The sequence below is a fragment of the Carassius carassius genome, chromosome 23 (genome assembly GCF_963082965.1).
Source record: "Carassius carassius chromosome 23, fCarCar2.1, whole genome shotgun sequence".
NCBI classification, from domain to species: Eukaryota; Metazoa; Chordata; class Actinopteri; order Cypriniformes; family Cyprinidae; genus Carassius; species Carassius carassius.
In genome coordinates, this window is record NC_081777.1 from 13,787,450 (window position 1) to 13,803,694 (window position 16,245).

Consider the following 16,245-nt stretch of genomic DNA (forward strand, 5'->3'; position numbering starts at 1 on the left):
AGTTTATTTATTAATATGCTGGTATAAATGAAGTTTAACCAAGTACAAAAAAAAAAAATGAATTTCTGTTAGTCTCTTTCATGCTGTTGTCACATTTCCTATTTGTGTTCACACAGATTAGTAATTGCTACCTGTACTTGCCTAAGCAACAGAAAAGATTTTCCTTCTTTTCTTCAGAACTATTTAAAGTGATTATTATCAAAGCATAGCCCTGGCCCAGCTGGTGAAACATTTATGTTGGACATGGTTGGAAACCTTAAGCAATGAAAATGATTATGGTAAAAATGGCATTGCCACATTCATTAAGGCTGCACATGAGGAGGCCCAAACAGCAACATAGTGTTGGCCCAGATCCGGGCCACATCTGGCCCGTGTGAAATCCATGCAGGCCAGATGTTTCTGTCTGGGGGGAGTCTGTATTGAATACTTTAGAAAGCACAGGATCAAAAACGTAATTTAACAAATAAGGTTATCAGGTTATCAGAACCTCCACATCTAACATATGATGGCTTTGTCACACAATGAGATTAAGATACTGGTGGATGAGCTATACAGGCAAAATATTACAGGACTGCAGTGGATCAGAAGTGATGCCTGGATTACAGATGACTCTTTTGTAGGCCACACATTGCTAAGTGGATCTATAGAATTCACTGTTCGCAATGCTCAAATACCTGGACTACAAGATGTCAATCCCTGAATTTTGAAAAAAATAAATATATATATATATATATATAAAATAATTCAGTGCCCAAATGCAACACAATTTTTTTGCTATTTAAGATTTTACATTATCTGTAGACTGTGAATTTCATGAATGGGGGAGAGACACAGTTCTTCGATACCAAAGGTGACTCCCCTGTGAGATATGAACAGGTAAACTTACAAAAGGTCACAAAAGGCACAATGGAAGTAATCACAATTGGCTACTATGATGCAACTCAGCATCGTGGGCAACAGTTTACTATGAACAATATCAACATCATCTGGGTAGGAGGCCTAAGGATAAGAGTCTCTTTTCAAATGAACTCACCAATCAAAACAAAATACCCAAGTACACATGTGATGCAGCGATGCATCATAACTGCACAGACAAACGTGTAAACATGTGCAAACATGTCATACAGCATATTATTTTTCTACTGTTGTTCAAGTAGATTTCCCCTGGTGTGTGGCAGGTGGCTGTGCCTGTGTCTGTGTGCAGTGAGAGCTGTCCCCTAGGCACTAGGAAAGTGGTGCAGAAAGGAGGCCCATCTGCTGTTTTGACTGCCCTCCAGGAGAGATAAGTAACACAACAAGTAATGCTTGTTTAATTACTCTTTTAACACTTGCAGTTCATCTAAAGAGGATCAGATGGAAACATATTACAAAAAAAAAAAACGTAAAAAAAAAAATGTTGCTGTCCTAAAAACACATTTAAAACACTTAAGTCTATTTTTAAAGGAGTAGTAAATGATCAGTTAGTAGTATATGACCGGCTAGTAGAGGCTTAGTTTAAATAACAGTCTCATTACTATTGCAGTTCCATTTTTCACCCATACCAGACTCATCTGACTGTGTAAAGAGCCCTTTTGGATTCTGGTCCAATAGCAGAGGTGATGAGTGTGTCATTAAGACAGTGGAATTCCTGTCATTCACCAAAATCATGGGTATCATTTTGATGATGTTTGGGTTACTTAATTGGGGCATTTCTAACTATGTTCTTATTTGTAGTATTTTTTTCACTACAAAGACACAGCATTAGTAAAAAGCCAACAACTCAGAGCTGAGCTTTCTGCTGCTCATCTCATTGACTCTGTGTTTCCTCTGTTTACTTTCTTCAGTCGGCCCACTGAGTGGTCCTGTATGTTGCGTCACACAGTGTTTGGGATCACTTTTGTCCTCTGTATCTCTTGTGTTTACGGGGAAACAATAGTGGTGTTAATGGCTTTCAAATCTACATTTTCTGGAATAAATGTCATGAAATGGTTTGGGCCTCTTAAAGGGTTAGTTCACCGAAAAATGAAAATGATGTCATAATTTTTAATTTTTGGGTGAACTATCCCTTTAAACAGAGAATCAGTGTTGCTGGCTTTACTCTTGTACAGGTCCTCATCTGTTTCCTTCGGTTAACAATCTCCCCACCTTCACCATAAATAAACATGAGCTTATAACGGAAAAAAAGGAAAAAAGAAAAAAAAATCCTAGAATGCAGATTAGATTCAGCCTTCAGTTTCTAGGCTGTACTGGGTTCTATTGGCCTATTGGCTGTCTTGTGCTTCTTTCTGGGTTTTCTATCCCGGAAATTGACTGATAACTTTAATGAAGCCAAATTCACTTTAATGAAGCAAAAATCACATTCAGCATGCTCATATTCTGTGCTGTCTGGATTGCCTTTATCCCAGCTTACCTAAGCAAGCCTTGGAAGTTTACAGTAGTAGTGGAGATATTTTCCATTTTAACTTCAAGTTAACTTCAACTGATCTGTATTTTCATTCCAAAATGTTATGTTGTCCTACTAGGCCAGGTGCAAACACACATAGAAAAAAAAAAGATATAGATATTTAGAGATTTATATATATATATATATATATATCACATAACAGCTTAATAAATAATAATAGCAATGATAAACTACTAGGGTCACATCAGACATCAAAGGGCTCAGTGAAGACCTGAACAATTTTCAGTCATCCAAGTAAATGCAACAGATCTCCCTTTAGTGGAAATAAAGTAAGACAAATTTCATCATCCTCTCTCTCATCTGTTTCACACAATGTAAGTCTTTTAATTCATTATAAGACCTTTATGAGTGGATATGAGAATGTTTTTTTTTTTTTTTTGGAATGACATTGCCACTGCAACTGTGTAACTGCCAAAATAATGTCATGTCAGCTTCTCAATTATTGTACTGTAACTCAGAAATGCTCTGAACTCTTACTACACAGAACTTAACTAATTAAATGTATACCAAATATAAACATCTTGCATGCCTTCCTTCCTATGGAAGACCTAAATAAAAAGGCCATTAAATAATAATAATAATTCTAAAATAAATAAATAAATAAATAAATAAATAAATAAATAAATAATAAATAAGTTCCCAAACTATCATATTTTGGTGTTTGGGCTAATTATAGAAGGTATAACAACAGCCATAACAACAAATTCAGGACTGGTGGGTACTTTGCCATATGGGGACCTTGCCATATGGCAAGGGAACAACAAACAAAAATCATGCATATCCTGTGGCCTACACACAGAGAGAGAAATATACAGTTATGACCAGTTTATAATTTAAATGGCAAGAAGCATCAGGGATATTTAAAATTATACCACTTTTGGGTGAGTAGCCCTGTCAAGATAAAATATGTTGTCCTGTCAACTTCCTCCTGTCCCATTGGTCTTTTTGTCTTCCTCCTGTCCCATTGCTCTTTTTTTTCTTTTTTTTTTAATTAAAGCATATATACAGTTAACATAAGATTAAACATATGCTTCTCAGAGTAAATTATTTGGAAAAACTAATTTAGATATTCACTCAGGCTCATTCAGATTTAATTTTATAATTAATGTTCGATTGGGTGATCTCTTACATTTTTTATTAATATGGAAATTATTATTATTCTTTTTATGTGGCTTAAATGTCTTATCAATGATAATAATTTATTTTTTTGTTCAAATTGCTGATTTATTCATAAATGAATTAAATGGCTCCCTTTATGAACAGAACATTGAGTCGTTGGTTCACCTGATTAAAACAAATGTAAAAAATAAAAAAATGAAATGAAGGAAAAATCTAAAGGTCATCCATCACTTTGATAGATTACACTGAGGGTGATGTATTGTAATTATTAACTGTAACTGTAACGGGTTTATGGGGTCCCATTTGTGCCAAAATGAGTCGACTGCTTTGTGCTTTGTATTATACATTTGTCTTTGTCTACAGTCATTGCGTACTTGTTCAGGTAAATCAGTACATTTTGATGGGTATGTTGTCTGTTGACGTCATCTTAATCTGCTGTCATCCTGGAGTTGTCTTTGCTGTCATCTTTAATGTCATCCTTTTCTGTAATCTTTACTGTCTTGCTCTGTTATTTCTTAATTAATTTAAATCCTCTAAATGTTTGTAAAATATTCCATTTAACCGCTTTGCATGATAACTTCCTTTATTTTTCCTTTATTTATTTACCTTTGTTTATATAATTGTTAATAGGTTTACTTTGCCTATATTGAAATTTGTTTAACAAAAACTATAAGTAAAAATTAAGATGATTCGTGTTCAGCTGGGAACTGCTAAACGCTAAAGCTACCGCCCTGCGTTTCACTCTTAGCCGAAATATGCTGCGACTGTCTCCGTAACCTGCCCACAAACAAACGGCAAACCACGCTGAGGATATATTTTAATATGAAAAGTATTTTTATTCTGTATCTTTATGGATAAATTTGCTTCTTTTACGCAAAGAATCAGGCTTTTCCATCATGCAAAAAGACCAACGCGAACCTCGTTTGGGTGATTCACACCACGCGCCTGTATGATGCTTGCATAAAAATATATATGAAGACTTCAGATGCATAAGCCTTCTAAGTGGCTTCTGAGTTTTTCTTGTAAAATTATAATTTTTTTCAGGCTCCTATATTTAAGTTCAGTATTTTCACATTATTGGGATTAAATATGTCATATTCATTGCTATGGCGTCAATATAATGCCGTATATATACGCAAAAAAAAGTTTTCCAAAAGAAAATAAAGTTTTGCAAACAAAAATTAAAGTATTGAGGAAAATAATTTTGCTTTTTGCAAACAAAAATAAAGAATTGCAAAAGAAAATAAAGAATTAGGAGAAAAAAATGAAGGGTTGCAAACAAAAATAAAGAATTGCAAAACATGAATGAAACAGCGCGAAAGCAATGATTTTGCAATACATATTTTCCATGGTCATATCTATTAATTTATTTGCAACGCTGCTTTTATTTTGCACGTTAGTCTAGTTTGAGCTTGCAATGCCGTTTTCCCTTTGCGCTTAATTTTTCTGCACATCTCTCTTTGTGGCACTGTTTTGAAGTGGGGGTGGAGCCAAGGGACAGGGGAGTGTACAGCATGCCTCCCTGGAAGTGACGTCATCGACGCGAGACCCAGGTCACTGGTCCAGGTACTGTCATGATGAGCAGAGGCTTGTGAGTGAATCGTTTCTTTTTATTCAATAGCATTAAAACATGCATGTTTTCATTTTATTTACTTTATTAACAAATGTATATGTGTATTAGCAGTATTTGCTCAATATTTCAGTATTTGCTTACTATGAACATCTGTTGTTTACTTCTCTCGATGTGCACACTTTTATAGCATTAATTGTTTCATTTGGTTAACTGCATGTGTATTAACAGTGTTTGTTTAAAATCAATTGTGACATTGTACACATTGTACCACATAGCATTTTCACCCCTTGTACCACACGTCGCATAGTGAGAAAATATCCTTGCATTTTCTTCAGTCTGTTGGTCTTTAATTGTCATATTAAGTAAACGTGTAGGTTTTTTTTTGTTTTTTGCCTTTTTAAGAAAGTTTTTTTTTAAGTTGGTTTCACACGCTTTGTCAGAAGCAGCAACCCGCTTCACACAAATACATCAGCCATTTTTTTAATCCTATTCAATGGTTGAAAAGAAAAGAGTAAACACAATCACTAATAGGCGGGTGAGGGATGTCAATTAAAATGTGGAGTTGGTGATTCCTTGCGTTCCCTGTCAGAAAACAAACTATTATATATAGCGTCATAATGGCAATAAAAAAAATAGAAAATGTTATTTTAGTAAAGACTGGGCTAGGACATACCAGGGTGAATGTCTGTGGTTGGCAACAATGATCAGCACTACAAAAACATGTTGTAAATAATACAATCTTTTGATGCTTTCCAGAGTGAAAACACAAATGTGCTCTGGAGTGTTTACCAAATCTGTTTCACCAATATCTTTATATTACTGTTTTAAGTTAGGATGCTTTTCACTGCTTGAGAAAATGTATGTGTGGCGTGAGAGTGTGAGAAAAGTCAATTTTGTGAGTCTCAGGAGTTGGTGATTACTCTAGAGGCAAGCATTCACAGAATTTCTGTTTATTTTTTAACACTCCTGTTCAAGACCGAGACGGCAGAAAAAGCGCATCCTGTTTGTTTTATTTATTTTACAAAAGTACAACATTTTGTAGATATTGTGAGTGCACACAAATGTAAGCATACCCTTTACAGTTCCAAATTATGTATTACTCTTATCCTTATGAAAAACTCTCCGCAAAACGCTTGTATACACACCTAACAGTGCACATTTTTGGGTTAAACATTTAAACTAACATTGATATTAGAATATTTTATATCTACAGATTTTATTTTAGGCAAGTCGTGTTGACTTGAGAAGGCTACATTTATCAAATGTGACCAACTCTGTCGCTTGGTCGCTTTGTCGCTACATTAAAAACAAAAACTTGAATTTAACAAACAAAAACTATTCCCAACATATTTCTAAATTAACTTAATAAATAAATGGAAATAAATATAACCACTTTGCCATTAAAACTATTTTAATGGCTGCAAATGCAGCTGTGCAATGGGGAAGAGAGAGAGAGAAAAAAAAGACATGGGCTCCAGTCAGACTCGGGCCAAGAATTCTGATAAGCTGTCAGACAAGGACTGGGCTTGGGCCTAGATTTGAAGCCAGTGCAGGGCTTTAGTGTGTGTATGTGTGTGTGTATACACAAACATCTTTAAAATGATAAGAACTGGAGGTATCCCTCTGCTTCTCATAACCATCTCACGTCAATGGAAATATTTTGTAAACATATTTTTTTGTTAAAATAAAATTACTTTCCTAGGCTGCCGAGACGGTAGGGCTCAAGTGGAAACCTCAACCACGTCCCGAGCCCTCAAGGTTGGATGACTGGTTTCTTGGGGTGGCTTGTGCTGGTTATCAGTGCCCTGCCCCAGTGCCTTTCTTCCTGGAGGTGCATGAGGACCTCACCAGGTCTTGTACGGAACCTTTTACTGTCAGAAACTGGCTTGCTGGTTCCTCCTCCCTCAACGCCTTACACACTATGCAATTACTGCAGGTACACCAGGCCAATGCACTGAAGGACTTTCACGAGGTTGGTCATGATCCTGAAGTTCTGAAAGAGCTCCAAACTATTACTGAGCTCACACTCCTAGCAATGAATGTCACCGCAAGTTCTCTGGTTCGTGCGATGTCCACACTTGTCGTCCAGGAGCACAATTTCTAGCTGTGTCTGGCCGTCAAGAAGGTACGATTCCTCAACACCCCTGTGTCCCAGACCGGCCGCTTTGGCAACACAGATGGGCCAACACCGGACCAAACTCATCCTCCTCCACTGCCAGCAGGGAGCAGCAGGCAGTTTGAGAGCAAAAGCCAACAAAAGCCCTACTCAAATTTAGGAACCAGGTAAGATTTGCACTGCATACTCAGACCCACTGTCCTACTGGCGTAGGATGCAATAGAGCCGGCTCCTCCAGCTGATATGAAGATGGGGTTTTACAGCCCCTACTTCAATTTACCCAAGAAAGGTGGTGGGTTATGACCAATCCTGGATCTGCGTGTCATGAACTGGAACCTTAATTAGTTACCGTTCACGATGTTGATGCAGAAATGCATCGACGGGTGCATCTGTCCCTGAGATTGGTTTGCAGTGATCGACCTGAAGGACGCATACTTTCATGTGTTGATCCTGTCACACCAGGGACCATTTCTGCAGTTTGCGTTCAAAGGATGTCCATACCAGTACAAGGGCTTGCCCTTCGTGCTGTCCCTGTCTCCCTGTGTCTTCACGAAAGTCATGAAGGGAGCTCTTGTTCCCCTCAGAGAGCAAGGTGTTTGCATCCTCAACTATCTCAATGATTGGCTTATACTAGCAAAGTCTCGGGATCAGTTGTGCGAGCTTGGGGACCTGGTGTTTTGCCACCTCAGCCAGTTGGGTATTTGGGTTAACTGGGAAAAGAGCAAACTCTCCCGAATGCAGAGGATCTCTTTTCTCGGTTTGGAGTTAAATTCAGTCGAACAGGAGCACGCCTCATAAAGGAATGTGCGCGGTCGGTGCTGAACTGCTTGAATTCATGCAAGGATCCCACTGAAACTATTTCAGAGGCTCTTGGGGCATATGGCAGCTGCAGCAGCAGGTCTCCAGGCATGCTGTGGTTTACACGGATGCCTCCACCACCGACTGGGGGGCCATGTACAACAGGCACACAGTGTCGGGGTATGGACGGGCCCCCAACTGCACTGGTATATCAATTGCCTAGAGTTGTTAGCGGAGTGCCTTGCCTTGAACCGTCTCAAAGGGTGCTTATGAGGCAAGCATGCACTGGACCATTGCATATATCAACTGACAATGTGGTCTTTGCTCTTGTCCTATGTCGTAACTCACTTGCTGCCTTCACATTCTATCACAAGCTATGCTCCCGGGAGAGTGGAGACTCCATCCCCAGACAGTCCAGGTGATTTGGAGACATTTCTGAGCCACTCAGGTAGACCTGTTTGCCTCTACACAAACCTCTCACTACCAGTTGTTCTACTCCCTGACTGAGGGCACACTCGGCACAGATGCGCTGGCACATAGCTGGTCGTAGGGCCTGCGCAATTATGTTTTTTCCCCCCAGTGAGCCTTTGAGGAAGGATCTACTGACTCAGAGACGGGGCACCCTGTGGCACCCATGTACAGACCTCTGGAAACTTCATGTCTGTTCCCTGGACGGGACTTGGAGGTTCTTGGTGACCTACCCAAAGAGGTAGTTGACACCATCACTTCAGCGAGAGCACCGTCTAAGAGATACGCTTAAACCTGAAGTGGAACCTGTTCATCGAGTGGTGTTCTTCTCGTCGAGAACCCTCCTGGAGATGTCCAATAAGGATTGTGGTTTCCTTTTTGCAGCAAGGGTTGGAATAAATCTTAATAAAACACAAATCAATTAAAATATTTTATAATTCAGTTTCCATGTCATATAATATAATTAATTATTTTCTCTTTCTTTTGTTTTTAAAGGATTTTAATCACATTTTTGGGCAAAGCATCTTGAAGAAATGTTGAAAATGGCCTGTCCCTCAGTATGATTTTTCTACTTCTACTTGCTATCGAGGCCAAAAAAGTCAAACTATCATTAAAAAACATGTACTTGTATAAAGCCTTAAGTGTCAGTTCATTAGTCATAAATGGATTTTATTCTTAACGTGTCAAATAAAATAAAAAACATACAATTTAGTCGGGTCCCTAGGTTCTCGTCAACCCTGTTACTTTTTATGAAAACACCTCTTTAAATATAGTGGACTGTTCCAAAAGTTGCATCAGTTCCAGGAAGTGACATCATCTGACTTTCATGAAGTTGATGTTAGAAGACAAGTAAGTGTTCTCTTCTTTTTAATGAATTTTCTTTGAGTTTATGTAATGTCTGAAAGACAGGGACACGCTCATTGTGTCAGCCCTGTTACCAGAAAAGTGTCACAGGTCGGAGCGGACCACAGATGTCGTGAGTCACGCCCCTCCCTAGTTTCCACCTCGAGGAGGTCCCAAGAACACCCCAATGACCAGACACACGAGAGACGGTAAGTAAGTATTAAAACAGCTTTATTAAATTACTAAAAAAGGTATAGGGAAGGGAGGGGGGAGGGAGGCTAAAATCCAACTCTCCAATTGGGGGAGTATCGGTCTCGAGTCTTAGACTCCGTCACGGGAGATCTCGGTAAGTCCTTCACTCCTCTTTCCTTCTGGCTATGTGACGACAATCAGCTTATTCACCAGTGCCCCTTTGTTCTAGCTTGCAGGACAGCTGCCCGGGGCCCTCTCCTTTTCCTGGACGTATCAGATACAAGTGGTAAGTATTTAGAGTTTGAATGCATGGTGGATACCTGCTGCTTCCCGTGGCGAACTCCAAGGCGGCCCAGCGGGTTGGACTCCCAGTCGTCCAGATGCTGGTGGAGCTGCACAATGGCTGTCGGGACCCGACTGAGACCGTACTGGTAAGTGTACAGGAGGTGTTTGCGGTTTCTGTATCCTGAGTAACGGGTCGACGTACAGGTAGACACTTCAAAGGGACCTGCTAGATCTGCACAAGAAAATACAAGCAAGTATGACAGGACTGGACATGGACGGTGGACAGAGGGGCCACTGGCTCTTCGCTCGGGGCACAGGTAAGTCTGTAGGAAAGACAACTGAGGCTTCACTTGGGAATACAGGCAACGTACAACACAATATGCTGGCTTTAGCTTTGGGCATAAGGGAAGTACATCAAAGGTAACCGGGACTTCACTCTGGGCATTCAGGCGAGTGTACAACAATATGCTGGCTTTAGCTTTGGGCATAAGGTAGGTACATCAAAGGTAACTGGGACTTCACTCTGGGCATTCAGGCGAATGTACAACACAATATGCTGGCTTTAGCTTTGGGCATAAGGTAGGTACATCAAAGGTAACTGGGACTTCACTCTGGGCATACAGGCGAATGTACAACACAATATGCTGGCTTTAGCTTTAGGCAAGAGCTTACGGTGAATATACAGGGAAGCAGAAAGGGATGTTACTCACACCTTTTGGGGAAATAGACGTCAGACGTTCCTTTTCTGAGGTTTACCAACTGCTGATAGAGATGCGGGTCGAAAGCTGCTGCTGCGTTGGGCCGAACACGGCCTCCGCTGATGTCACACACAGGTAAGTTGTTTCACCCAGGGTGTGCTACACTGGGTGGGTCGGACGCTTCCCTCTCCTTTCTGCCAACCAACAGGGTGAGTCTTCTAGACAGGGGCGAACCTTTGAAGAACTCCACAGCAGGTAATAATATACGCACAGCTGATTTCCTCCTCCAGCAGCAAAACTCCTCACCATTAATACTTCCCACTATATCCACACTGTTCTTACTTGAATTTGTTTCCCACCTCCGTTACGTGGGGTAGAAGGGTCAGGATGTCATCGACGGCATCTAATTAGAGATGTTGTTTTCTCCGCCCGCCTCAGTACTTACTTCCTCCACAGGATTTCGTCGGGCCTGAAAGGTGGTTTTTGACGACACAAATACAGCACAACACTGCAATTTTCAAGTGTATACACTCACAGCAAAGGACAAAGGCTCACCCACTGCACTCCACACACTCTTGGTGAATTTAGGGTCAAACCCCCCGTCTGACTAAAGACTCGTCCTGGAAATCGTGAGAACACTGATGCAAAGAATATTCAGATTTGAACGTCGCCGCCACGACACCCCAACGTCTTCTCTCACTCCTGGTCCCGGCTCACCCACAATCCTCCTCCACGGTGGGGCCGCTCACTTACTATGCCAAAAACTCACAAAAAGGCTCACAGATAGTTCACTCCGGATAATTATGCTGCTGTATGATGGTTTGGAGTACTCACACCGTTACTAACAAGAGGTCTCTTTTCCCTCTTCTTTCCAGCTCCTGGATACTTCTCCTGCTGCCACGTGACCTGTCCAAAAAGGGCCTCCTTCAGCGATATTTCCGGTGAGTCTTCCTGTTCTCAACCACTCAGAATTCGTTACACATGTCCATAGAGCATTTCACAGTTACATAGACATCCCAATATACTCAGCCCGGTTTCTGTTTCTGCCAAACCCTTGTCTCAGTCTTCGCCCAGCCAACAATATTCCTCCGCCTTCTTTCCGCTGCCCTTGCCCAAACACTCCAACTCACTCGCCGCATCGGCTGGAATAAAACAACTTCTCTCTGCAGCTTCTGAGGCCCTCTTTATACTCCTCCCTCTCTCCACACTGCCCAATCCATGATCGCCCCGTTCATCTATCCACCTGTGATAAATGAAACCCTGATTTCCTTCCCCGGAGTTCCCGGAAGTAACGGGTGTTTGAGGAATTATGGTCCGGGCGGAACCAATCTCCGTCCTTTTAGTTCCGCCCTTAAAAAGTCACTCCGTGACAAAAGCACACGTTAAAAAGTTATTTGTACATATTTAAAAATATACATATATGATAACATTTAAGCCTCTCATTAAGGCACGTAATGTGGTGTCATTACCTATACCTCATGGCTAGTATTGGCCGCCAATAACCTTTTTCGTCAACCCTGTTACCGTCAACCCTGTAACCATTCCATGGTAGGAAGGTTGACGCAAGTACGCTTTTGTGTGTCGTACCCATGTTGTATACCCAAGGAGGGTTAAATCAAGGGCAACTGGACTTGGTACATCCATATTTGAAGATATTGCCTCTCATCCAAGGGGTTTCTTCATTTCTAAATGACTGATGGGGAGTGCCAGGTATTTAACCTCTGTGGGGTTGTCACCCCTGAGCCAACCCTTCTTGGATAACTATGACCTGGATGACTGAGAATTTTAACAGACGTACTTTTCTTAAAAAATAGTATACATAATATACACATTTTTACAGTTTTCATCCCTAAAAATCATGTTTTTTTAATTTATTCTACTAATAGGGAGGCTAAAATGTGTTGAGGTTACTGATCTATACTGATACACACAAGTGCATTGAGTTTTATAAATGTGCTTTATAAACCAAAAGTCATTATTATTTTTATTATGAGAAGTCAATAAATTAACAAGCTTTTCAGTTTGCATTTGGGATACTCTCCATACATGCACTCCATCCAAACAGTTTGAAAAAGTTTTCTTGTCAAAACATAAATCAAACTTGTGTGAATTGTATGGTTATTTGAGGGCATGTGAACTACTTACATTTACAGTATGCTACACAATCATAAATAATCAGGGCTGGGGAGTAACGAAATACATGAAATGGCGTTATGTATTTAAAATACAAAATATGAGTAACTGTATTTCGTTATAATTACATTTTAAATAAGGGGTAATCAGAGTTACATCTGAAAACTATTTTAGATTATCAGTGATTACTTTTATTTTGATGTCATTTATTAATTTAATATTTAAGTTTGGGGATTTCAACCAATACCGCTACTGATTTTTTTCCGTTGAAACAAAAAACTGTGTGCAGCGGCTGTACATTTAGCAACTCCTAGTGAGCGTGCATACAGGCACATAACGACACAAACATTCTCCTAGAAATCACACTCTGGATTCAGTCAACAGGTTTATGAAGTCAAACGATAGCTTTATGTGCTTTACAGATGAACTTGAATTCTTTATTCATTCAAAATGTTCAGTATCATCTTTGGTTCGGTAATGCAAGTTCACAATCCAATTCGTGAACAGATGATTCTTATGAGTGAATCCTTTAAAATAATAATTTCCTTTATTTATTTATTTATTTAACGAAACCAGTGTGGAAACTAATGCTTCACTAACTGGATAGATCTGGGTCAGGGTATATTCTGGCAAAACGTTTACCAATCACGTTTCGCAATTGGCAAAGCAAACATCTCAATAGAGCTGTCTACATATATGCTGATTAGTCATGTTGAATTAAAGGTTTATGAATGTCCAATTAAGACTCCATTACAACCATAACTGTAACTCAAACAAGCAGTATAACCAATACTGTAAATGTTGTCAACCCTGTTATTGATGTGTCAACCCAGTTACTTGTATAATATTCTAATATAATTTAAAAAAAATAAAATAAAAATGTAATCAATTAATTGTAAATGTTTAGTAAAAGAGGCTAATAATCCACTCAAAATTGACTCATTTTTGTTTCCATACATTTTTCTTAAAACAGAAGATGCTGGGAGAGTGTCATTTGAAAATGAACGTATCCATCCTCTAAAAAATAAAACTTTCAATATTCTCAATTCACAAACAGTCTTAATGTAACAAGGGGGGGGGGTGTATCTTTCTCAGTATATCAGATTTGTTCTATACATGTATTTAAAACCTTTTCAAAAAGTAATTAATATGTTGGTAACAGGGTTGACCAAAAACACACATTTAAATCGGTTATATGAAGAAAAAAAAATAATAATAAGATAGCCTGAGATGGCACGGCACATTTTCCTGAGAGGTAAGGATCTACTTCATCCAAAAAGGGGCTTAAATATTTTCAAAACAGTACTTTGAAAATCAAACATTAAAAGTGGGAAATGGCACGTTTTCGTATAATGACCCATAAAATGAAGATGCTGACAGTGCAAGAGAGGCCTTACTTGTTGTCTGTTGCTATTTTTTTTTTTACTTTTTATGTAAATATATTATGGTAGGCTGTTTTTGGATATATGCTTTTCCACAATAATATTTTAAATAAACACTTGTTGTTTGCCTTTAGCACTTTTTCATTGCTTATACTGGCATTGGACCAAAGTCCAACCCAGATAGCTAAATGTTATTCCCCATACCCCTTACTAACAACAAGGGATGTAACATTAAATGGGGCTAATATGGGATAATCATCTTTCCCAAGATGTTGAGGTTTGGTTTCATGTTGATGCCTGATATGTAGGCTGGTGTGGTATTAATTTTGACTATATGATTCAAGATAGAATTGATGCAGTGCGCTGGAGTGTGTGTAGTTTTGGTCCTCAAGGTGCTGGTTTGCAGCTAGCTCGTATGGGAGAGAAGCAGATTGGGATTATGGCTGGCACTAATGCTGAGGTCGAGGCGGAGGCTGGAACCAAGGATGGCTTGGCGCCATTAGATCCATGCCCACCCATCTCTCCTGGCAGTCCACGGCTTAAGGTTTGGTTGACCGGCTTACAATTTGAGGCACAACAAAAAATCCAGGCATTGTCGCAGTTAACTCTTAGTAATCTACAGAATGTTTCTTCCCCACCTGAACCTCCTGTTGTCAGTTTTGACATTAGTAAACATATCGCTTTAGTGCCACATTTTAGGAAAACATAAGTCGATTCCTATTTTAGTGTTTTTGAAAGGATAGCGATCTCTTCAGTGGCCGGATGAGCTTAAGGATGAGTGGTCCTTGTTGCTTCAGTGTAGGCTTGTGGGGAAGGCTCAAAAAATTGATCCACTCTGTCTTTGGAACAGGGTATGAATTATGAGGCTGTTAAGACTGCAATCATTAGAGCCTATCATTTAGTACCTGAAGCATACAGGCAAAAATTTTGGAATCACAAAAGATGTAGTCAAAAGTCATATGTAGAATTTGCAAGTGATAAAAAGGCATTTTGTTTGATAAATGGTGTGTGGCCACTAAGGCAGTAGATTATGAGTCTTTGAAGGAACTGATTTTGTTAGAAGTGTTAAAATCTTGTTTGCCTGAATGTGTAGTCATGTGTAGTCACAGAGCAGGCGGAACTGGAGCCCTTCCTGGGCCTAACATGAAGATCAGGAGCCCTTCCTGGACCTTACATGGGAAACAGGGGCCCTTCCTGGGCCTAACATGGGAAACGGGCCCGCCGTGGGCTTAACTCAGGAACAGGGCTTAAGTCAGGAACAGGGACCCCCCGTGGGCTTAACTCGGGAACAGGGCTTAACTCAGGAACAGGGGCCTGCCGTGGGCTTAACTCGGGAACAGGGGTCCACCAAGGCAGAACAGGTGACGTGGGAGCCCACCAGAGTGGAGCAGGTGGAGCTGGAGCCCACCAGGGTGGAGCAGAGGACCACCACAGCCATGAAGATGGGACAGAAGCCCACAAGGGCGGAGCAGAGAACCACCACAGCCGAGAAGATGGGACAGAAGCCCACCAGGGTGGAGCAGAGGACCACCACAGCCGAGCAGACAAGACTGAAGCCCACCAGGGCAGAGCATAGGACCACCACTGCGGAGTCGATGGCACAGGAGAGCAAGTCCGGTCAGGTCGGACTGAAACAGAGAACATAAACAGGTTAATGTCGGTCTCCGTGGCCTTTATGAGATGGTAGATGGCCTTCGTGGCCATGAAAGGACAGAACGTGAGTTCGTGGATGACCTTCGTAGCCATGACAGGAATGAACGAGAGTTCATAGACGGCCTCCATGGCCGTGACGGGACAGGCGGGGAGTTCATGGATGACCTCCGTGGCCGTGGCAGGACAAACAGTGAGTTGGTGGCCATGACCAGATAGGACGAGAGTTCTGGAAGTTCAGCTGAGACCTGACAAGGCTCTAGAAGTTCAGCTGAGATGTGACAAGGCTCTGGAAGTTCACCTGAGACGTGACGAGGCTCTGGAAGTTCAGTTGAGATGTGACGAAGCTCTGGTAGATCTGTGGTGATTTGACTGGGTTCAGGAAGATCAACTGAGATGTGACGAGGCTCTGGAAGTTCAGCTGAGACGTGACACAGCTCTGGTAGATCTGTGGTGATTTGACTGGGTTCAGGAAGATCAACTGTGACTTGACTTTGCTCATGAAGATCAACATTGACTTGATTTTACTCATGAAGATCAATGGT

The 16,245-nt window shown here is 40.5% G+C and overlaps 1 pseudogene; it reads left to right on the forward strand.

The window, feature by feature from the left end:
- The first annotated feature begins 284 nt into the window (after positions 1–284).
- On the forward strand, positions 285–2,393 carry LOC132101128 (extracellular calcium-sensing receptor-like; annotated as a pseudogene).
- Positions 2,394–16,245: the final 13,852 nt, after the last annotated feature.